This window comes from Pipistrellus kuhlii, unplaced genomic scaffold (assembly GCF_014108245.1).
Source record: "Pipistrellus kuhlii isolate mPipKuh1 unplaced genomic scaffold, mPipKuh1.p scaffold_m20_p_12, whole genome shotgun sequence".
Lineage (NCBI taxonomy): Eukaryota > Metazoa > Chordata > Mammalia > Chiroptera > Vespertilionidae > Pipistrellus > Pipistrellus kuhlii.
This window is the reverse complement of record NW_023425427.1, coordinates 48,283,944-48,307,926: the sequence shown is the minus strand read 5'-3', so window position 1 is coordinate 48,307,926 and position 23,983 is coordinate 48,283,944. Positions and strand designations below refer to the sequence as shown.

Below are 23,983 nucleotides of genomic sequence, written 5' to 3'. Positions count from 1 at the left end.
CCAAAGAACTTATATGCATATAGACATATCTCATGGACCCAGGCAATATTTCGCTGAAGGCCTGGGGAGATGGAGGAAGAGAAGGGGGGGAGGGGGATCAATGGGGGAAGTAAGGAGGACATCTGTAATACTTTCAACAATAAAGATACATTTTTTTAAAAAACATTCTCATAAGCTAACTAATAAATAAGCCAAAATGTAATATGAGGTGAAAACAGAAAGGGTCAAACATCTTCTGAGCCCAATTTTATTTATTTCTCAAAGTGTATGTATAGCATCATTGTCACAATGATGATGCTGGAGTCAGACTGCTAAGGTTCCAATCCCAGCCACTTACCACCATGTGACCTCTCTGTGCTTCTGCTTCACCTGTAAGATGGGGATGACAGGAACCACTTCAGGGTTGTTCTAAAGATTACATGAGTTTCCCCTGACACATGGAAAGTGCCTAGATCAATATTTGGCACTAGGCAAGCACTATACAGTAGGTGCTGCTATGGTGATAATGGAGATGATGATAATGTATTTGGGAAAACCACGTTTTGTTTTTCTGGGTATCAGTTTCCAAACCTGTAAAGTGAGAAGGAAGGGATAGTGTTGATACTAGTGAGAGTAATACCACACAATCCTAGATCCCTTGACAATTTACAAACCATTTCCATATGCAGTACTTCATTGGGAAACACACATCAGTGTTCCCATGCTCTAACCTGATTTGCTGGAACAGCTGGTCAGTGTGCTGCAAGGTGTGAGTACTGACTCTGGTCCCTGGCCTCCATTATAGCAGAAAGCATCCAAGGACTCACACAGCTGATGCCTCCTCAAGTGACTGACTTGCTATGTGCGACATACTTTAGAACTGTAAAAGCTGAACTCCACCAAATGCAGTGGAAGACTGGGAAGAAAGAGACAAGGAAATAGTAAAACAAAGGCATTCATATTTATTGAGCATTTACAATATAGATGATTATAACATCAATTGCCATATTTCTTAGGTAATTTCCACATAGAGGTTCAATACTAGGTCACAAAGATAGTAACTTTAAACCAGGATGAAAGTCTGACTGAGCCTAAAACTTGAGCTGATGCTAAAGCTCCATGCTATCTCACTGAGATTTTCAATCTACTAGGATTAGAGGTAGGTTAGCTCTTTAACTCCTCTGCTAAATTTCAAGCCCTGAAGAGCTTTGTTTGATGAATGGTAGCAAGAACATAATGAAGGGAATTTATTTTATTATGAACAATTAACCTATAGCTGGTGGTATCTTTCAATAATGACTGACTCAGTCTGGCAGTCCTAACAAAGGCTTTAATGCAAAATGTCACTGTATTTTGAAGGCACTTTGAAACAGCTATCTTTGCAAGTCTACCTGATAAGCAATTGAGATGGTTACTGAGTAATAACTGGGTGTTCCTTCCATGTTCACGGTACAACAGAGAACAAATACCTGAAAAAAATGATCATCATTTCATATAACAAGTATTGTCAATAAATAAGTTCATGACACTTTTTTTCCTTGTTCTTCCTCATTTATTTCCCACCAACACACTTGTCAGCTCCCTGATTTGATGGGTGATAGCCCTCAGGGCACATGAGGGTGAAGTCAGCATAATATAAATTGCTGCACAGTCTTGAGTCAGTCAACTGGAACTACAAGGAAGTTCAAAGGAAGCAGCATGAACATGAGAGCAATGAAACCATGGTCTTGAAATCTTGGAGACTTAAATTAGAATACATGGGTTAAATAAACAAATCATAATTACATGTTAATATACATCTACAACATCTTCATTGATATTTCATAAACAGTTACTAGACACTAGGCAAGGTTCACTCTACATTATTGCACTCAGGCCTCACAATAATACTATGCAATAGGCACAGTTAGTATACCCATATTTAACAAGGAAACTGAGGCACAGCAGGGGAAATATAATTTCCCCATTGTTACAGAGTAACACAATGGTAACATGAGGGTTCATATCCCAGTAGCCTGACATTTTCACAAATGCCCACCCTTTCTCAAAGCAAATTTCTGATTGCCTCTGGAAAATGATCACATATGCAGGTGTGTTCCCTAAAAGATAAACTTGTTTACTTTCATAGTTTTCATGAGATTTCCAAATCCATTTGTACAATCTTGCATTAAGCAGTTGGTGTGAGAAAAATGAACAGAAAGATCTGTATACACTAAGAAGTCAAAGCCAATGTGTTTGCATGAACTTTCTCTGTAGAGTCACTTCATTTACCTATTAGATCACAGACCACCCTTGAGTTAGAACGACACTGCAAATTTTGGTATGACTGGAACTAACTTGTGGTGAATATACGTGAAGGGTTGAATTTTTTTCTTACTATTATTTTTCCTCTACGTATCTGACAGTGGCCTGCATAGCTGGTAGAAAGGAAGGCTAAAGGGGAAATTGTCAGCCTATAGAATTACTTACTATGGGTTTGTTTTAGAGTATACAAACCTTCCCCTCCTTGTTACTCCACAAAGGTCCTTATCCTTCCAGAAAATTTCTTTTCCCAAAGCCGAGGACTGATAAGGAATAAGGACCAAATGGCAGGAGACTTGTTGTCTCAAGTGGCTTGTTGACATCACTAAGATTTTTCAGACTGGGTAACACCCATTTAGCTCATTATGCCCCTCATAGATAGCAACAATGTTCATTAAGAACTTTCTGTGCAACTGGAGTTGGATGGGGAAGACACCATAATGTGACTCTCTAACACTCACTCTCTCTCTCTCTCTCTCTCTCTCTCTCTCTCTCTCTCTCTCTCTCTCCCCACCCCCCTTCTCTCTCCTCATTTTCAAGTTCATTGAAACTCAACCTATGTCACAAAAGGAATGACCCCATTATAAAAGCTAATTAGAGGTGGCCCAGTAATACAACTGAAAGGCAAACGAGGGTAAACAACTAGTGACAGGGAGCTAGGAGATCCCATCCTGGGCAGCACTCCCTTGTGTTCTATACCGCTGCTGCAGGGTGTGATGGATGGAGGATGGCATAGCCCTGGGAGTCAGAAGGTCCAGATCCAAGTACTATTCTCCTGCAGTCTTGGGCAGGCCCCTTTTCCTGCTGAGGCCCCAGCTGTCTCACTGTTATAGGGATGAAGCCTCACAGAGGGTTGGGAGGAACTGATGTGATCTTTTTAAGGCAGCCATGCTCTAGGTCACTATAGAGGCCCGTGTCAAATGCTGGTTGTGAGTTCGTTTCACAGAGGTCTTTCCTCTCATCTGCTTCTCAATCTGACCAGGAACTGCTCCTTGATCCCTGAACCATTTTCCACGCCCAGAAGGAGATCAAAATCTGATGTTGTTTTAAGTGTGGCTCAAGTCATTAATAAAATCCCTTCCTGTTTCTCTACAGTGAGAAAGGAGGACAGACGGAAGCAAGGTGCACGGGGAGTGGAGAAGCCGCACCAAGCAAGGACCTCAGCAGGGACTGAGAGAGCTCCCTCTCGCTGAGTCAGCCCGTGTTTTTTCCTGTTAAATGATTCACATGCTGAGACAAATGGGCCCAAAATGCAAAAGCTCTTTCCAGAGCTTCCAGATGAGTTGGTGGTTTTTGTTTTTTGTTTTCCAATTCCACGTCTCTTTTCCTGGGAACAGGAGGACAGTGTTTTCCATTCCAGATGAAGGTTTCCCCCACCTCGTTTAAATGCCCTGGGGAGGAGGGGTTATCATATCAAGGAAACACTGGCTATTTTTAGTGTTATTCATATTCCTTAAACTTCCTTGTGTTTTTTACTCAAGTAGGTTGAGTATATTATAAATAAACAAAATTTCATAGTATGTTATCCACAATGAAGTTTGAGCTCTTTAGAAATCAAGCTCTAAATATATGAATTTCCAGTGTCTTAAAAGGCTTATTGTAATAAACATAAAAGACTTCTTTTTTCAATTAAGTGGGAATCTCTTCTGGAATATATAACATATAGTGCATGTTTCTTCATAATAAAATATAATATTTCATTGATTATTAAAAGTCATTATCCTTACATTATTTAACACTGTTTTGTCCTCCTCTCTTGTTTAAGTGAGGTCAATTTTAGTTGAGGTCCTTCTTCCACGTTCTGCTTAATCTTCATGCATATCCATAGCCACAATATCCTCTTTAGTCAAGTTATTCAGAAGCAGGTGGTTTACTATTTGGCTTAATCTGACTAGTAATAAAATTTCCCATCTTAAGGACCTCTAGTGATTTCTCACTGTAGTTAGCAGATTAGCCAAATTCCTCTCTATTACCTACAGAGCCCTATATGGTCTCGCCCCTGCCTTTTCTGCAACTACTCAACCTTCATCCACTGTGGTCCACACACGAGCTCTCTCTGTGTTCCTCTAAATGGTAAGTTGCATTTATCATTGCTACTTCCTGAAAGATTCTTTCCTCATTTTCATCTGACTGCCTCTTTCTCCTTATTTTTGTCTAAAGCCAGATGTCAGGTCCACAGAGAAGCCATCACTGTCTCCAACACCAAGTAACTGTAACTCCTTTCTTGCTTTATTCCTATCCCAGAAATTGAAGCACTATTGGAATGTTTTAATTTGTATTCTTATTTATTCATTTGTATTGATATTCTGTCTTGTTCACAGTAGTATCACATTTTGAGGAATAGCTCTCAGCCCATAGAAGGCACTCAATATATACTCTTGAAGAAATGAATCCTGGATCATCTTCACACCTACTGAAAGCTAAGCTCTGTCTATAATGGAGAGTTCTGCTTTCAGTCTTATTACACATTGGGAAAACTAATCTAAATAATTAATTACAGCCCAGCCTGTGTGGCTCAAAGGTTTAGCATCAGACCATGAACAGGAGGTCATGATTTGATTCCTGGTCAAGGCACATGGCCCAGTTGTGAACTTGATCCCCAGTGGTGGGCATGAAGGAGACAGCCCATCGATGTGATTGATATTTCTCTCTCATCAGTGTTTCCATCTCTCTATCTCTCTTCCTTCCTCTCTCTAAAATCAATAAAATATATTTTAAAATAATCATCATCAATTATATAATACCCTAAGATCACTGTCAAAACATTAAGAAGCTGGCAATGTCCAATGTCATTCAATCCAACTTTGGAAAGTGACAAAAGAGCTAAGAGAATGTTAGAACGCAAACGCACTCTAATTCATTGGATAGTTCAACAAGATACAACAGCTTAAAATAGTGAATAATAACACAGGGAGATCTAAGCATAAGTATAAAGTGGCTCCCAAGAACAATATATGTTTGAAGTCTCATAATTTAATTTTAAAATCCAGATGGATTTTATATTTTAACTCTCTCTCTCTCTCTCTCTCTCTCTCTCTCTCTCTCTCTCTATATATATATATATATATATATATATATATATATATGAAATTTCATCTCAAATTGTTGGTAGGGGGTATGGAATGTACCCTCCAAGAATTTGTGTCCTTTTTACTCTATAAAATCACCAAAAATCCCCCAAGTTCATATGCTCCAAGCTGATAAACATCTAGAAATGATTCTGAAGGAGCCTTGAAGGGAGCACAGTCCCACCCACCCCTTGCTGCCCTCATCTTCATCCCAGGGAGGAACCTCATCTTCATCCCAGGGAGGAAGAGCTCTGGAACAAAGACACCTAAGTGAACCAGGAGTCCCAAGGAATGTAGAGTTTTGAGAAGGAAAACAACAAACAATGTTAAAAGTTCTATCATTCTGTATCATTCTCTTTTCAGACATCTATCTCTTCTAAATCATTCCATTGCTCTTTCTTTCCATGTGCTTGGTGAGGTAAGAGATGCATAGAGTCCAAACCTTGGTTCATAGTAATGAAGTTTCCTTTGATATATTTCTTCAATTAAAAATCTCTAATCACTATAGGTGAGCTCATTGAGGATTGGAGGTTCAAGATCCAGGCCATCATGCATAAATTATTATAATAATATTACGTATAAAGAGAAGACAGAAGAAGCAAACAAGATGGTAATGGTGAATTGGGTTAGTTAGTAAAAGTCTTTTAAAATAAAACGTGATGGAAAATATTCAGTCAGAGATGCCACATGAATTTGAATAATCAGCCATTTCATGACCTAACATTTGAAGGCATGAATGTACCAAAAAAGCAGATGACTGAAATAGTAATTATGGTGGCTCCTGTGGGAAGCATACTAGACTGATGGTCCCGGCTGCGGCCCTCTGAAATGCATCATCACTTTTGTTCTGAAGCCATGCTTTCTGTAGCTGCCCCAGCCATCACTAAGCACGGCAGGGCTGCTAACACAGGCCCACTCCCGGAAGATGCAGGATTCCTCTGATGGGCAACTTTAGCTTAAGGATTCCCAATTAGCCTTGCCAAGATTTTCTTCCTTGCTTTCCTTCTTTCCCTCCTTCACAGGGAACAGTTGTGCAGAGTGATCTGATGGCCCTCCCAGCCTCCTACAGCTCTCTGTCCATTTTCTCCCACAAAGTTTTCCTCAGCAAATCTCATGCACATCTAACTTCATCTTGGCATCTGCTTCTCAGAGGGCCTGAACCAACACAAGTAAGGAGCTATGTGAGGGATGGACAGGAGGAATTAGGTCATTTACTGCAGTTAGGATAGTTTAGAGTAAGACTAAGAGGAAGATTAATGGGTGATTATAAAAAAAGACCAGATTTAAGAGGGAGTTTTCTGAGAATAAGTAGCAAGTAATACTAGGTATCAGAAGAGCTTGTGATGGTGGGGATGGAGGTGACAGTAATCAGAGTTTGAAGTTAATTATTTGCATATTTGATTAAGCCTAAAGCTCAGTTGGAGAATCTGAAGAGATTTCATTGTTTTTGGCAACGTGAATAGTTTAGTTGATATATGTGTGTGGAGCCCTGTTAAGAGAACTATATATTTATACTCGGACTCTATACAGACCTTTTAAGAGAACTCTATAAAAATGTTTATTGGCTTTGAGGTGCTTTGCTTGCAGTTTTTAGGCTTGTGATTTTAAGGTTTTGCATAATTAGAAGTAAATAATAAAGTTAATTCTTTGTATCAGATATCAGCATTTTTCAGCCTATAGTAATGTAAGAAAAAAACTTACATTTTTATATCTTTTGGAATCTCCAAGTGTGTGAAGCTCTGTATCCCCAATGAACTACAGTAATGTTTGTAAAACTGAATGAAAATTGTTTGCCATGTGCTATTTCACTGAAATCTAACATGGATCCTGTGAGGTAAGGAGGACAGGTAGCTTTAAAGCTCACTTTTACCAAAGATGAAACTGTGGCTCAGGAGAGCTAAATAGCTAACACATGGTCAAATTCAATCCGGAAGCAAAATTGCAGAAGGCAGAATTTCTAGGAATGACTCCTAAGAATTCCTAACCTAATCCCAGCAATGTGTAAATGTGATGAAATGTCATTTATTCCCATGATTATGCTATGTTATATGGTGTAGTTGACCTTATAAGAAGATTACCCAGGTGAATCTAATCCAATTACATGGAGCCCTTAAAAGCCCCTTCTGCCAGTGATCAAAGAGAAAAAGAGAAGTCAGAGAGACAGATGGCAGAAGGGGAAGTCAGAGAGTCGAAGCATGAGAAGGATTCGAGGTACTAATGCTGGTTTGAAGATGGAGGGGGCCATGTAGAAGGCGTGAAAAGGAAATGAATTCTGCCAACAACCAGTGAGCTTAGAAAGGGACCCAAGCTCTGGGTGAGAACTGCAGTCCCAACTGTTTCCTAGATTTTGACCTTATGAGATTCTAAGCAGAGAACCGAGCTGACCTACACTGTGCCCAGGAACTGTGGGGATAATAAATGGCATTATTTTAAGCCACTATGTTTGCATTGATTTTAAACAGTGACCAAACAAAAACTAATATGTGGGTTTTCTAGTCCCATCACTATTTTCACCATACCACCCTTACTCTTACCTAATGCAAATAAAAATAATCAACAGTGAACTGAAAGAGCACAACCTTATAATTTTGCTCATTTAATTTTGATTAGAATTCTAGCTTTCTAAGATTTATTTTAGGCCTGACCTCATTTCCTTTGGTCCTGAGCCTGTATACTTGGAACTCATTTTCAAGACAGACTCTCATTTCCTCATCCTAATTTGAAAATAATTCAGGTAACATATCAATATAAATAAGAAAAAATATTATAATATCCTAAGAAAATGTTATAAGATTAAAACTTTGGTCATAGTTTGGCAAAGTTTTAAAGCTCTTGCAAAATACTGAAAATATCATGGGGATTGTTTGGACACATATAGGAAAAAAACTGTTGTTTTATCTATGCATTGTAACTCCTTTAGTAAACTTGACTCACAGTCTTTTTTATATATATATATTTTATTGATTTTTTTACAGAGAGGAAGAGAGAGGGATAGAGAGTTAGAAACATTGATGAGAGAGAATCATCGATCAGCTGCCTCTTGCACACCCCCCACTGGGGATGTGCCCACAACCCAGGTACATGCCCTTGACCAGAATCAAACCTGGGACCTTTCAGTCTGCAGGCTGACACTCTACCCACTGAGCCAAACCGATTTTGGTGACTCACAGTCTTTTGGGAATGCTCATCTCCCAGTCAAACCAAGTGGCTCTGAGGAAATGTCTGTGTTCACATTTAACCCCATTCCTCTCCCCGAATCCAGGACACAGGAAATTGGTCTAAAGATGGACAACATCTCCATGTTGAAGCAATCAAGAACCTCCTTTGGTAATTTTAACTTTTCATCACAGAAAGCATAAATTTACCCATTACCACTGGTGGAAATTGTAGAATGGAGAACTCAGGAAGTGTGGACAGCAATGTTTCTTGCCATGTAGACAAAGTCAATCTAAGGTAGTCAACACAGAAAGAGAAACAGAAGCAAGAACTGGGGAGAGATAGTTTTTGACCCCTGGTTGTAGTTGTTCCGGTAGTCCACCTGCATCCTGTACTTTCCATGGTTTGATTGTTCCATTCTCCCTCGTATTCCACAAAACAGCATATTTCTTCTTTCACCTAAACTAGTTCAAGATGAGTTCAGTCACTTGCAACCAACAGAAACGTGACACATGCGAAAGAGAAATTAGATTTCCTTTTCTTTGAAAATATTTATCATCATTTAGTGAGACAAATTTCTAGCAAAGAAATTCAAGTGTCTTTAGGATGATGGTGATTCATCAAGGCTTCCATTATGATTCCTTTAATGTCAGAACTGTAGCTTTAATATCAACTGCCACACTCACTTGGTTTTTGCTCACTATAACAATTACTCCTTCCTTTTGTTAATGCTATCTTGATATAGCAACCTATAATTTATCAGTGTTATATCATAAACACTTATTGGGCACATGTTTATTATATTTACTTTTGAATATTTTTAATTATACTGAAATTAAATGAGCTTACACAAGTGTTACATATTGCTGAAGAGATGAGAGAGATTACACTGTTTCTCTTTTTATTTATATGCATAGTCTTAAAGAGAAAAAAATGATATAACAACCCAGGCAGAGTGACTCAGTGGTTGAGCATCGACCTGTGAACAAGAATGTCATGGTTCAATTCCCAGGCAGGACATATGCCCATGTTGCAGGCTCAATTCTCAGTTTGGGGCCTGCGGGAGGCAGCTTATCAGTGATTCTTTCTCATCATTGATGTTTCTTCTCTCCCTCTCCCTTTCTGTGACATACATACACACAAATTATATATATATATATATATTCACACGTACTATTGGCCCAGTGCATGTGTCACGTTTCTGTTCCAGGTCTGGAACACAAATTCAGATGGAAGCTACAGGAAATGTCCTACAATTGGTGGTCACCAGACCAAGTAGAAGGGAAGATGGGAAATGGCTTATAGTAGTAGGGAAAGTGAGTGAGATTAAGTATGGTAGATCTAGCACTTAGTTCTTTTCAGAGGAGCTTAGAAGCTGGAACTCTCTGAAGTCTAATACCACTATTGGGGTAACACCTCTGAATGAACTCTTTCTGAGCCAAATTTCTGGAAAGAAAACAGATAAGGCAGATTCTAATAAGATAATATCATTCAATTTCAGAGAATTCAGAAACCCTCAATTTCACCTTCATATCCATCACCTGTGTCTAATCCATTCGATGGGCACACAATACAATACTTGCTCTTACTTAATTACTCTGCTCTTGAATCATGTTTACCATTGGCCAATCACTAATCTAAGGCTAAGTTTCTAAATATACTATTCCTTCAAAAAACACTCACAGGAAACTTGTTAGTGATAAAGACTCTATACTAGGCATTAGGAATTTGATGAAAAGAATCAAACTCCATTTTTCTTGTCCAATCAGAGAAGAGAGTGAGTTATTCAAAAGAAAACTAAGCCAACCAGAAGTAACTGTATAACCTAATTCCTCCAACCCTTATGTCATAAAGACAAATAAAAACTCATAAGGAACATTTGCTTGCTTCAGAACCTTATCAACTTGAGCCAGCTGATAGGGAAAGTAAGTCTTATGGCTGAACTCTTGAACCAGGAAAGGATCAGTCCAAAGTTTCTGTCAGGTGACGTGACCTACAAAAGTACTCCCAATCCTTGGCTTATCTTTATGACTGATAAATGATTGCCAGGTATTTGCTCTATATGCATGGAAACTGCAGTTAAATTGCTGAAACTGTCCCAAGAAGGAGGTTTCCTTCTGGGGGGAAAAAAATTCCCTATATGCAAGGTTTAATTAGTGAAAAAGTTGCTTAGATGATGTTGGGTTTTTTTTTTCTGATCCAATGTTTTGTGGTTTGGGAGCTTTGTTAACAGGCAAAAATACCTTTAGACAGAAACCAGACTCTTCTCTTTTATATTCTAATTTTTCCCAATCCATTATGTTGCAGTAGTCCATAATAAGAGTATGATCTCATCAGTTATTTACTCACTCCCATTTTGGGTTTCATTTGATGGGTTTCATTGGAAAGTCCCATCATGGGGGAAATTTCTAAACCAGAGAGCAGCTCTTTTGTTGGGGGGAAGGGGAGGGGTCTTTACACATGAAAACGTTGAATTGTAATGGAGAAGCAGTGAATTATTTCTCTAAAGGAATGATTCGGTGTACAAAGCCAAGTTTAAGCCTTCCCTTGCTTATTAAGGAAAGCTAGGCTAGAGATCCTAAAGCAGGACTGTGACCAAACTATGTGAGCACCGAGGGACCTTATGGACTGGTAGAGCTTAACTAGCTTATAACTTTAGACACTGACAGCCAAAGGTAGAGTTAATTGAATGGCCAAGCAATATGTATAGACATATGTTCAAACAATTAGGGTAATACTCTCTTCTCAAGTGATGTATTGTCTGAAGCACTGAGTTAAATGGAGTACTTACTGTATCTAACAAAAACCGTTCAATTAAATGCCAACCTCCCTGGCCCATTAGGAGAGGCAAATAATCTATTCAAAATGTAGTTTAAGAATAAAGTTACTTTTCAGAAATCAATCCTATTAAAAGAAAAAAGAGATAGAAGGCACAAGCAAGTAAATAATCTATCAAAGTCACACAACTTTAATTGCAGAAATTATTCTAGTTTAAAGGAAATAATTTTAAAAGGCAATTGTTTTCATAATCAGGAAACCAAAAACAAACAAAACAAAACAAAACAAAAAGGTTGGGGGTTGTCTGTTGGTTTCTTCACTTGTTTTAGTTCACTTTCTTAAGAGCCAATTTAGCTTCTCAGACCTTGACCCAGTGATAGAGTAAAGTCCTTAATCAGGGATATGAATGCTTTATCTAGTGACACATGTTCTTTCTGTCCTTCAAAGCACATATTGTCCCTCCAAAGGAAATTCCCCATGAAACTAAATGACACAGTCAATAAGTACCTCGTAGGAAGAGCCCCCTGGCCGCCTGAAGACCTCATCACAGCACCAGTAAGTCATCCTTTTTAAGAACCAGCAAATTGTGTGCATAGTTTCAGGAGAAAGCAGCCTTAGATCATTCTCCCAAGGCCCTGATGTGGAAGGAACCACCTAGAACATACAAACAACCATTGTAATCCCTGGGACAGGGGTGTGGGCTGTGGGAAAGGAAGCTCGGCATGAAATTTGCAAGGTAAGAGATCTGAGAGCTTCAAGAGGAGTCTGGTTTGTTTGTTTTCAGTCTAGACTGAGCGTGCAAGGACTTAGGAAATATGCTTTAGGTTAGAAGACACCCTGGAGTTGTTTTCTTTCTCTACTTAGAGCCCTATGTAATAATGCACATGCCAGTGTCTGCACTCAAAGCTGATTTAACGTCTACAGAAATTCCCTCTCTTTCTCTGTACATCCAATCCAGTAATCAAGGATGACTGCTACTATTTTCTTTGGGTCTCCTCCACATCTCCCACACTACTTAATGCCTTCAGTATTTCAGATTTCTCACCTGGATTATAGCAACTATATTCTAACTGCTCTCCCTGCTGCCAGCTCCTGGTTCAGACTCTATATTGCTTTCTTCAGAATAAGACTGGCCATAAGACTAGCCAGTTTAAAGTTTTTTAGTGGCTTCCAACAGTCTCCTAGTTAAATTCAAACTATTCTGGTACAGGGTCTGATAGAACAGTTACCTTGGTTCATATCCTATCTTTGATCTTCAATTTGATCTTCAATTCCCCATCTATAAAATAGGATAAGAATAGTTCTTCTTCATAGGTTTGCTGTTAAACTTCAATGAGATACTTTTTCAAAGAGCTTAGCATTATGTCTAGTAATCAGTCAAGCCCTTAGTTGAAATCAAAGCTCATCATACTCTAGGTCAGTTTTTAATTACTACATTGTGCTACCTTATTCCACTTTATTTAAAAAAAAAAAAAACACAAAAATGTCATAATAGTATTTCTGGTCCCATATACTTTTATGCCACTTTCCTATTCAGAGAGAGAAACTATGTCCCATCCCCTTGAACTTGAGCAAGACCTTTTGACCACCTCAGTTAATTAATTAATTAAGTCTGGCACAAGATAGGCTATGTCATTTCCTAGGCAGCGTCAAAAGAGGCAATATACCTTCTGTCTGGCAATCTCATTTGGAGCATGCACCTTAGGAGATCTACGCTTCCATATGAGAAGTTCAACTACCTGAAGCTACCATGCTTGAGAGGCCATGTGAAAAGATCACTAAAAGACAGAAATGCATGAGGAGCCCCGGATGCCCAGCCATCCTTCACAGGCCCCACTCACTGCATGGAATAGAAAGGAGCTGACCCCACCTAACCTTGCCCACATTGCAGATTTGTGAGCTAAGTAAGTGGCTATGGTTATTTCAGCCACTGAGTTTTGGAGCATTTTGTTATTTGTTAATGGGAAATTAGAACACCCACATAAACCTCCAAATCTATTTATTCACTTTCATTTCCCCTTGACAACACACCTTCCATGGCCTTCGCATATGCAGCTGTTCAGCTTAAAAGTCGCCACCAGCACAAACATGCCCTCATTTAAAGAATTGCTTTGCTTTCAAGAGTCATTGCAGGTCATTTTTGTTGTGCTTTTAGTCATTGTTACTCATTGTTGTAGTTCTAGTCATCTTTCCCCAAATTTGGAAATTGGTGGCAAAGGGCCCAAACTTCAAGTCAAAATGTTTGGGCTTAAGGTTCTTGTTGTTGTTATTCACTGTTTCCAGGCTGTTCAGGACTTTATGTTTCCAGACTTCTGTTCCTCCACACGCAGAGTAATAGCCAAACCCCGGTCTTAGTATTATAGATATTCATTTATAACTCCTAGCAAAGTTCCTGGTATCTAGTGAGTTCAATGCATGTTGCTGTTACTAGAGTGATAATTCTATTGCATCACAATTATCAGTTTCCTTTTCTGAACAAGAACAGTGTATCCTCAATACCTGGGGCCTAGGACATGCAAAAACATTTTTGTCAAATGAATAAATAAAGAACAAACAAACGGATGGATGAATGGGTGGGTGAATGAATGAATGAATGGGCGGGTATAATCTAGCTTCCCTTCAACTCCTATATCAAGCATGTAGGAGAGGTGGGATAATAGAGATCTCCAGTCTTAATGGAAGTAGTTCTGGCCCTGGCTGAATACTTTTCTTCAGGACCAGTCCAGTTCTCTCTTCTCCTCGTAGTTCTATAATACTGCAGCCATTAGTTCCGAGACTCCCTCCTTCCCAAAGCCACACAGAGAGCATCCTCACTTGGCTGAGTAAGCCCTTTTGCTCCTGGCAATCTACACCATGTGGTAGGACTGTAAGAAGAGCTAGTGCCAAAATCAGATGGCCTCCACTGCAGATTCCTTTTTCTCTCCTAACCACTTTATAGCATGCTATCTAGATGCCTGGCCTTGCCAAGTAAAACCCAGTTAATCTTTTACAATGTCAGCCTTCTTTATGGACTCTAAGGTACGGCAATGTCATATGGTGGCAGTGCTATAGAAGGGACTCTGCTCTTACTGACAAGCAACTTTATGCTGCACTAAGCAAATAGTTTACCCTTCTTGCCTCATGCATGATATTTCCCCACTGATTTCTGCTCAATAAGAGAGAAATTATTAGACAGCAATACAGCCTTGCTTAATAAGGTAAGAATAGATATTCTACACCTAATTTTTATTTTCATTATAGAATTTGCATGAAATTCTATGTAATGGCATATTGCACATTTATACATAAAAATCTCATTGTAACAGCTAACAATCTATGGATATGATTGCTAAGTGCCAATAATTGCCATTGCAACACAATGTTATACCAAGATATCAATATCCTTCTACATATTAATTTCAGCGTTAAGATAAAACAATGCACCAGGGCTTCCTTCAGTGCCCTTTATGCCCTCTTGCCTCAGCACAAAAGGAAAAGTTTAAATATTTTTAAATGAGTAAAATCCAGAGTGTTGGCTGTACATAGTCATAAACTGTTTCACAAGAAAATATGAAGTTAACCTAATTATTGCTGTTACTCTTGTAGATTCCATGCTTCTCATAAGTGTAATCATTTCTGCATTTTTTCTCTGCTTAAAGGTCAGAGAAAGCAGAGGGTTAGAGAGATTTCTGAGGTGTGGCACCGCCTTCTCTGATTGGGCAGCAGCTCTCGAACGATGTGGGCCTTTTGCAGTTGACTCACCAGAGGGCAGCAGCTTTGCAGCTTGATGTCAGCCCGCAAGAATGTCAGATACTTCTCTCTGCCAGCTGCTGCACTGTCCCTCCTCTTCCTGCCCCCACCCCCGTCCCCAACCCCAGCAGTAGCCCAGAATTAGCCAAAGCTGTTTAGGTTAGCCTCTAACCAGCCTCCTGGCTGGGCTTCTTGCTGTCCTGGTTACCAGCTCCAGTAAAAATTCCCCACCAGATCTCAGCAGGAACATTAAGCTCTTCCAACTATGTGTCTCTGGGGATACCCAATTAAGGTTTGGATATTTGGGGTGGTGGTTTATGGTTTTCTGGGTGCCCCTCTGCAACATACACCTCTCTCTCTCTCTCTCTCTCTCTCTCTCTCTCTCTCTCTCTCTCTCTCTCTCTCACACACACACACACACACACACACACACACACACACATCTTCTCCAGAAGGAAAATACCAGAATGCATTAAGAAATACTTAAATAAGCACTAGCAAAATTTCTAAGCTCTAAATGGATTGTATGCTATTTGTTCTCCTGGTATCGGATCTGCCCCAGTTTTCCCCACGTTTCTGACTGTTCCCACTGAAGTCTCAGATGGGAGCTAAGACTATCCTTGGGGCCCTTTCTACTGTAACAGTCTATGATCCCTGAATACAGACAAATGGGGGCTTTCTGAGAGGAATGGCTTCTGATGCCCATTAAGCAAAGACGCCTGCCCCACAGTAGCTGGTACTAGTTCTATGAGGACCTGTTTTTATATATTACTTAGTTTCCCCTCTCTTCTATTCTCTTCAGCATCTGTTCTTTTAGCAGTTCTAGTTTAGTTTTAAATTTTAGTCTTAGTTTAGTCTCAGTTTTCACCTTTTATTAGATGTTCATTTGGCTTTAGGCAACTGAAAGCAGTAAGCAGATGGTAGAGTGTACACCCAGTTAAGGTAATCATGGTCAAGGTCAAGCAAGCAATTAAACCAATAAAGTTAAGCCAAGGTGAAATTGATGAATCCCAGAAACTAAGTCTGCCCTAATTCAACTTCCTAAAGTGCGAAGATGCCAGTTGTTTAAGGCTGTTGGATCCTCTTGGTACACTAAGACTTAGGGCACAATTGCTCTTTCTGATCTTGCCCTCATTCTATTTCTTTATCCTGGTGATTGGTACCAGCCTCATCTCCTCATTCTGTTTGAATCTCCTTCAGGATTCTCCAGTTTGGTTACTCCAGCTTATAGTAGGCTAAACTGTGGCCTTAAAAAGATATGCCCATGTCTTCATACCCAGAACCTGGGAACATGGCCTTATTTGGAAAAAAATAAGACTCTGGAAATGAGATCATCGTGGATGATCCAGGTGAGCCCTAAGTCCAGTAAGTTTCTTTATAAGAAACACACAGAGGAGAGACACAGGGGAAGAGGACAAAGCCCTATAGAGATGGAGACAGAAGTGGAGTGATGTCACCACAATCCAAGAAAGCTCTGCTGGGAAGGGTGAGGGATGGGCTCTCCTCTGGAGCCTCTGCTGGCAGCACATCCCCTGCCAACATTTTCATGTTAGAATTCCTGCTCAGAACTATGAAGACATTTCTGTTTTAAAGGAGCCAGTGTGGTAATTTAGTACGGTAGCCATTGAAAACAAAAACAGTTACAAGCTCAAATGCCTTATAGGAATCATGAACTGAGCAAACGATCTAGATGGGGACATTCTGGATTCCACATCTCAAATTATTTTTCATTATTAAAACCTGTCATTTCAATGGCTGGGAAACAACAGAAAGTGCATGTGGTCTGAAGCAAATGAGAGAACAAATGTCCTAACCAAAGAAGTATCTATCAACCAGACCAAAATTGTTACCATGTGAAAACAAGCCCAGTGTGGCCACATCTTCCCATTTTTATTGGATCTTTACTTAAAATCTCCTGCATTTTGAGTGTCCACTCAGAGAACCACCAGGCAAGCTGCATGTTTGTGGGCCCCATCAAACGTGTTTGAGAGCTGAATTGTAACCACAAGTGGCCAGTTGCAGTGTCTGAAGCCAACTGACCCTTCTAACAATATTTAAGGTATGTGCCACAGAGAGTTCATGGAAAACCAAGAACAGAACCTTGTTTCCTTGTTTTCCACTTACTTAACCTGCTCTGCCAGCCCAGGATACTTTCATTCAAAATATCTCCCTCCCTGGGATAGGCAGTGAGGAACCGTTTGTTATAACCTGAGATAGTGTGTCTGCCTCTTCCTTTCAGTCTCTTCTCTTAGTTTCTCTATGGCAGCTTAAGTTAGACCCTGACCATTTAGTATCTAGAAGGGGTGTGTGTGTGTGTGTGTGTGTGTGTGTGTGTGTGTGTGTGTTGAAAAGGATTAATGGTGGAGACCTTGCAATGCAATGTGTGGTTACTTTAGAAGGAAAGATGAAAGAAAACAAAATATTCACTAGGAAGAGTTAATAACCAAAGGCCATTTTTCTGTGTTTATGTTATCACAGAACACTAAAATATATTCTACCAAAAGGATTGGTATTTAGGTCAGATAAGATTTAAGATATAAAACTGAGACATAATTTGATATTGACATAGCTTCCGTATTTAGTTTGTTAAAGGTTGCTACTTCTGTGATGGTTTACCTCATCTCCAGAGCTACCTGCTTCCCAGCCTCAGACAGTGTGTCCCCTGGAGCACCATGAAGTAAGACTAGTTCAGCTAGAGCAAATCTTTCAGTCCGTCTGTGAAGGCAATTAGGAAGGTAGTTATGAGATCTGTAACTTTTGGTTGAGTCTGCAGTGACAAAAGAAAGTTGTAATCGGCTTTCATAAATGATCTCATGAAAGTACTCTGATAACAACTAGAATAGGAATGGGAATTGAGGGAACGAGGGATCTTATTGAGCAAAATGTCCTAAAACTATTGTGATAATGGTAACACAACTCAGTAAATTTATTAGAAATCAGTGGGTTGTGCACTTAAAATGGGTGAGTTTTATGAGCCTAACCAGTGGTCAAGGACAACAGGAGGGTTGGGGCATGTGTGCGGAGGGGTTTGGGATGGGAATGGAGGGAATGAGGACAAATATGTGATACCTTAATCATTAAAGAAATTTTAAAAAAAAACAGAAAATAAAATAAAATGGGTGAGTTTATGGTATGTAAATTATACCTCAAAGTTGTTTTAAAACTTAAAATTAGATAATCATTAAAAGAATAAAACTAGACTCATAACACATTCTCTCTCTCTTATCCTATAGACAGTCAGTCAACAAATTTGTCAAGTGCTCATATAAAATACCATTTTTAAATTTTTTTTTACATATTTCAAGTGTATAATACCTAATTCAAACATAACATGGACAAAATAAAACACAATGAAAAATTTTCCTCCCACTGCTCTCCCTCAAGCACCCTATGCCCTTCCCTGAAAACAGTTTTATCAGTTTCTTGTGTATCATTCTAGAGAGAATTTATGCATCTCCAGAAACGTACGTGTGTGTATGTATTATATCTCCCCAACCACACACACCTTTTTCTCTTTAACTTGTAACGTATAATACCCAGTGTTGTGCAATCTTTTTTTACTTAATAACCTATATCATATCAGAATCTAAATAGTGCTCTAATCTTTTTATCTTTACTGTCTCACTGCCAGAGAACTCATTGGACCCTCAGCACCTCTTGCCTGGACCGTTTTATATAATTTGAGACGCCATCAGTTATAAGATTCACTGCTCTTTGGGGGCCTAAAAGAGAGAAAACTGTTGCCTGTTAAATTTTTATAACATGCCATTGATTGTAAGATGCAGCCCAATTTCAAGAAAAAAACACACACACTAATGCTAAAAAGTGCATGTATGTGCACAAACATGTAAACAATAAATCATGACATTGTCCCAGCTGGTTCTCCAGCCTCAAACCTCAATTTCTTTTAATTCAGTCTCCTGCCAGTCATTGTTCTAAGCTCTAGGTTTAATCTTTTCATTCCTCTACTTTCAGTCCTTTATGGTCTTGCCATTGCCACAGGATGAAGTCCAAATAACTTAGTGCGATCACAGAGGTCCTGCCTTTTCCTGGCCTCCTTTCTCTCCACTAACCTATGCTCTAGACATGCCCAACTATTGACTATTCCTCAAAAATGCAGTGCTCTTTCAAAACTTTGTGCTTTTGGACATGTTGTTCCCTCTGCCTGAAATACGCTTGACCTCTTTCTTCCTAGCTAAATACCATTTGTTCTCCAAGACTCATCTCTGGGAAAACTGCCATGAACTTCCCAAGTTCAATGAAATAACCTCTCTGAGCCGCTACGCTCACTGTGCTTCATTCCATCAAAAGCACTTCTTATCTCATAGTAGGCTTCACGTTTCCTTGCCTGTCTTCACTACGCTTACTTTATTTGCATCCCAAGGGTTTGCCAGGGTGCCTAGTTTGTGGTAAGCATTCAGCAAGTGTTTATTGAAGAAATGTGTACTTTGGCCCTGGATGTAATCTACACATCTGCAATCATGGAGGTGTGGCCGGCCCAGTGTAGGGGAAAGTACACTAGGTCTGAAGTCAGAGGACGCCAGCTATGGGCTTCGACACCTCTGCCTCTCTGGTCTCGGTTTGGTTAGTTAATGTTCCCTCACCTGAAAACATGAGCAGTGGTACCTGCCTGCCTACAGGGCTGCAGGGATTCAACGAGGGGAGTATCCGAAGTACCTGGCATGGAAATGGTGCTCTAAATGAGGCAGCTTCTATCAGAGTGGCTGGAACATCCTAGGCTGGTGAGTAGGTTTCATGTACCCTGAGAAGACATACACCACTGACACATGCTGTAATACCACCTGGACTTTGGTTTCCTGTTTTCATCTTATTTTTTAAAAGGTGATATATACTAAGTTTGAGAAATCAAGGTGATGAAAACACACACACACACACACACACACACACACATATATACACCCCATTCTTCCTCATACCATTATCCCCAAATGCTGTAGGCAATCCCCTTTAATGGTTTCTTTTAGACCCTGCCCATGTTATATTTTTAACACAAGTACAATTACATAAATATATATTTCATTCCCCCTTTTTACCTAACATGTACAATATTTTTTTTCATGGCATATCAATATTCGTATTTCTAAATATCACTTTTTTCAGGGACTTTGTGGCTTTCTGGGTTTGCCCATAAGAATCCCAATCAAGCAGACAAGTATGTGGAAAGAGATTTTATTTTCTGCTTCTTGTCCCAACTCTTGAGCTCTAAGCAAAGGTAAAGCTTAGACTGGTAGCCTCAGCTCCTTCTTCAGGGAACCACAAAGAAGCAGCATGACTAAAATAATGAAAGACCTGAAAGTCACAGCAGGCCACAGGGGAAGAAATCTGTCGCTGACCGAGGGCTGTGCAGCTCTCAGCAGCACGAAGTCAGAAGAAGCTGCAAACAGCTTCAGCACACAGACTCACAGACTTGGAAGCCTTCAGCACCACTATGTCCTGCATGTTTTCACCATATGCATGTGTTGCTCCCTAGGGAGCCTTCCCCTTTAAAGATTATTTTCAAAATTGCACACAGGTTCTATTTAGGGGCTGATCAGGTTTAGAACAAGATCTGCCTCTTTTTTTTAATACTATACTCATTTATTGGGCTAGTATTTAAAAAAGATTAACCATCGTATGTGCTGGCAGAGTTGCAGAAAAACTGGAATTTTCATTACTGTGGGTGGGTGGGAAGGCAAAGGAAATGACCATTTTAGATCACAGTTCCGCATATCTTACATGTAAACCAGTCACCTAAACAATAACAATTTGATTAGTAAAACATACATCTAGAATTCTAGATAATGAACTGAATGCAATATGCCCAGCAGATTTATTTATAATACCCCAAACCTGGAAATAACCAAAATCATAGCCAGATAAATAAAGTAGTAATCCACAGTACACAATACTACTCAGCAATAAAACAATTATCTACCCACATAAGCATTTGTGCTGAATCTCAAAACTATGAAGCATGAAGAAAACCAGTATTTGTTAAAGAGTACACACCTTCTAGTGCATATAAAATTATGAAAAACTAGAGGTTCCTCAGCGTGGCCTCAGGGGATCAGGCCAAAACCGCCAGTCCAAAGCCACCTGCCGCTCTCACTCATCCTGGCCCCTCTGTGCATGCCATGGGCTCGCACCCAATCAGTTCTGAAGATCTGCTTTTTTTTTTTTTTAAGACTTGTCTTTAGACATGAACATTTCCTTATGTATTTAGAAATCAAGAGTTGATACTATAAGGAGGTGGGTTGGGCTTTATAAATAGCTATTCTTCTTTCTGTTATGTTGATCACATAAATGATAAAGTAACAAATACAAGGCTATTAAAAGTTTGTTAAATCTCAGTGGTTTAGCATGGACTTATGAAACAGGAAGTCACAAGTTCAATTCCTGATCAAGGCACATGCCCCAGTTGTGGGCTTGATCTCCTGAAGGGGGCATGCAGGAGGCAGCCCATCAACGATCCTTTGTCATCATTGTTGTTTCTATCTCTCTCTCCCTCTCCCTTCCTCTCTCTGAAACCAATAAAGCAATATTTGTTTTAAGTTTGGTAAAATGTGGATATTCAAATAATAGGCCTTTGTTTTATTGGCAAGTTTAATCATGACCCAGGTTGCCTGTGTCCTCTCCCCACTTCTCTGATTTTTTCCTCAGGCACCCATTACTTGAGTTGGTGGTCTGAAGTTCTTAAAACGCTCTCATATGAATGGCCCCAGTTAACTCACTATGCTCCCAACTCCCAAGTTCCTGACTGCCCATTGCCTTTACTGAAGAACCCCACATGGACAGGAAAACAGGCTGATTAGAAGTCTAATGAGTTGATTGGCACAGATAGCAGATTCACCATCTTATGCTCAGGAAATTACTGCCACTCTCTCTCCATTTGTCTTGTGGATTCACTGCAGAAAACTTAGCAAGAAGATTAGAATGGGGTGGGAAAGAGAACAGAAACTCCTGTCTTCATGGTGTGTTTCTAACTACAGAAGCCCAGAGATATGAAGGCTTGTATCAGCTTTCTTTACTGTACCAGCCATAAACACTGAAAACGCAGCAACGAAGAAAAATTAGCTCAGGGAGCTATGGGAATGAGTAAGCAAAGGCACTGAATCCAACACAGTAGGGGGAACAAGGACCATTAAGAAGGCAATCAAGCGAAACCCATTAAGAGCTTATTTCTCAACTCACTATAAAGATATTGACACAATGTATTTACTATTTGGTATCTGAGCCAGAAAAATAGTAATAGCCTGATGAATGAGCTGGAGAGGACAAGGTGGAGAAGAGCAATGGGATTAAGTCATGCAAAAGTACTAAATCTCTATCTACATCATGAAGTAACAGGGCAATTTTATAACCCCAGAGAGTTGTATGTGAGTGGATATGGAGATAGGTCAGCATCATGGTGAGAAACAAGGTGAGGTGGAGAAATGGCCAGAGCCAAATAGTGAAGGACTTTTTGAGGTCATACTATGAATTTTAGATTTTAAGTGAAAGGCCCTAGGGGGAGCCACTACAGGATTTTAAACAGGGAATAACAGGATCAGACTTAAGTGGTAGGAGGTCTCTTATAGTATGTCGATCATGGATTTGAGTGCTGTGTCCATAGTGCCTACCATACTATCCTATATATTAAAGAGGTAATACGCAAATTGACCATCATGTCCTCACACAAGATTGCCACTCCCATGTGGCCACAAGATGGCTGCCACAAGATGGCCAGCAGAGGAGGGCAGTTAGGAGCAACTGGGCCTTCAGGGGAGGGCAGTTGGGGGCGACCAGGTTGGCAGGGGAGCAATTAGGCATCAGTCAGGCTGGCTGGGGAGTGGTTAGGGGTTGATCTGGCTGGCAGGCAGAAGTGATTAGGGGCAATCAGGCAGGCAGGCCTGTGAGCATTGGGATCCAGTAGTCCTACATTGTGAGAGGGTTGTCCAACTGCTGCATCTAAACCGGCAGTCAGACATCCCCCGAGGGGTCTCAGATTGGAGAGGGTGCAGGCTGGGCTGAGGGACACTCCTCCCCCTCCAGTGCATGAATTTCGTGCACCAGGCCTCTAGTACTATAATAGTCATCTGTCTGTCTCCACACTAAACTGTAACCTTAATGAGGACAGCATGGCTGCTTTCTCATTATATCTAATGTATGCATAGCACATATTTAGTATTAATGAATAGATGGATGGTGGATATTCAATCTCATTCATCTTTTTGCCTCTAATGCTTATGTAGTACTTAGTACAACATAAGTAATTGATAAGGGCCTGTTGAATAAATTAATGAATGCAGACTTCTGTCTCACTCTACACACTTAACTCCCAGCCTTCTCCAAGAATCATGGTCCTATAACAATAAATCTGTGTAGCTTATCCAAATTCCCTTCATTGGTTGCCTCTCATATGCCGTTACCTCTGATTGGAATTCCCTGCATTTATCTCCTTTCTATCATGTGAATTCTAATTATCTCAACTTTCAGTTCAGATTTTGGTATTATAATATCTCCCACTTGTGTGAACTAATGTCAACACCTCCCACCGCCATGCTGATTCCTCTTGGCCCACTAACTTCTTGGTTCTCATTTACATAGTTTTAGTTACATGGATAATATTTTGTACTATATTATGTATAGCTCTAGATTTTGAGCTTCTAGGGTGTTTCCTTATCACCCATCCTAGGCCAAGGCCTTGATCATAAAGGACACTCAGATAATGTGCTTTTAAATGTTACTTGTCTATTTTTTTAAAACTTGTCTATTTTTTTATAGCTTCTGGAGTTTATCAGTGTCATAGTTTACTCTCCAATGTGTTGCACTGCATTTTGTGTCCTAAAGACATTCTAAGGCTACCTTCAACATGTTCCCCAGAGTTGGTGAATAATTCTGTATCTATAGCATCCATTGCCTTTGTGATTTCTTCTCTGGCCTCTCAGCTTTCCTTCGGACTGAAGAGTCCTAATTCTGAAGAGGTAGCTCCT

The 23,983-nt window shown here is 39.8% G+C and overlaps 1 long non-coding RNA gene across 5 annotated transcripts in view; it reads right to left on the bottom strand.

Moving 5' to 3' along the window:
* Positions 1 to 229: 229 nt before the first annotated feature.
* The window catches only part of LOC118716637, a 98,563-nt gene continuing 74,809 nt past the window's right edge, over positions 230 to 23,983 (bottom strand). For 2 of the 5 annotated variants that reach the window (XR_006741328.1, XR_006741330.1), the window contains exons 2-4: positions 19,689 to 20,513; positions 711 to 895; positions 230 to 570 (exon numbers count right to left, since the gene is read on the bottom strand). This is a non-coding gene — a long non-coding RNA (uncharacterized LOC118716637). Of the gene's footprint in view, positions 571 to 710; positions 896 to 8,516; positions 8,577 to 17,627; positions 17,740 to 19,688; positions 20,514 to 23,983 lie in introns of those variants that run through there. The other 3 variants (XR_006741329.1, XR_004987218.2, XR_006741331.1) reach the window with 3 other exon arrangements.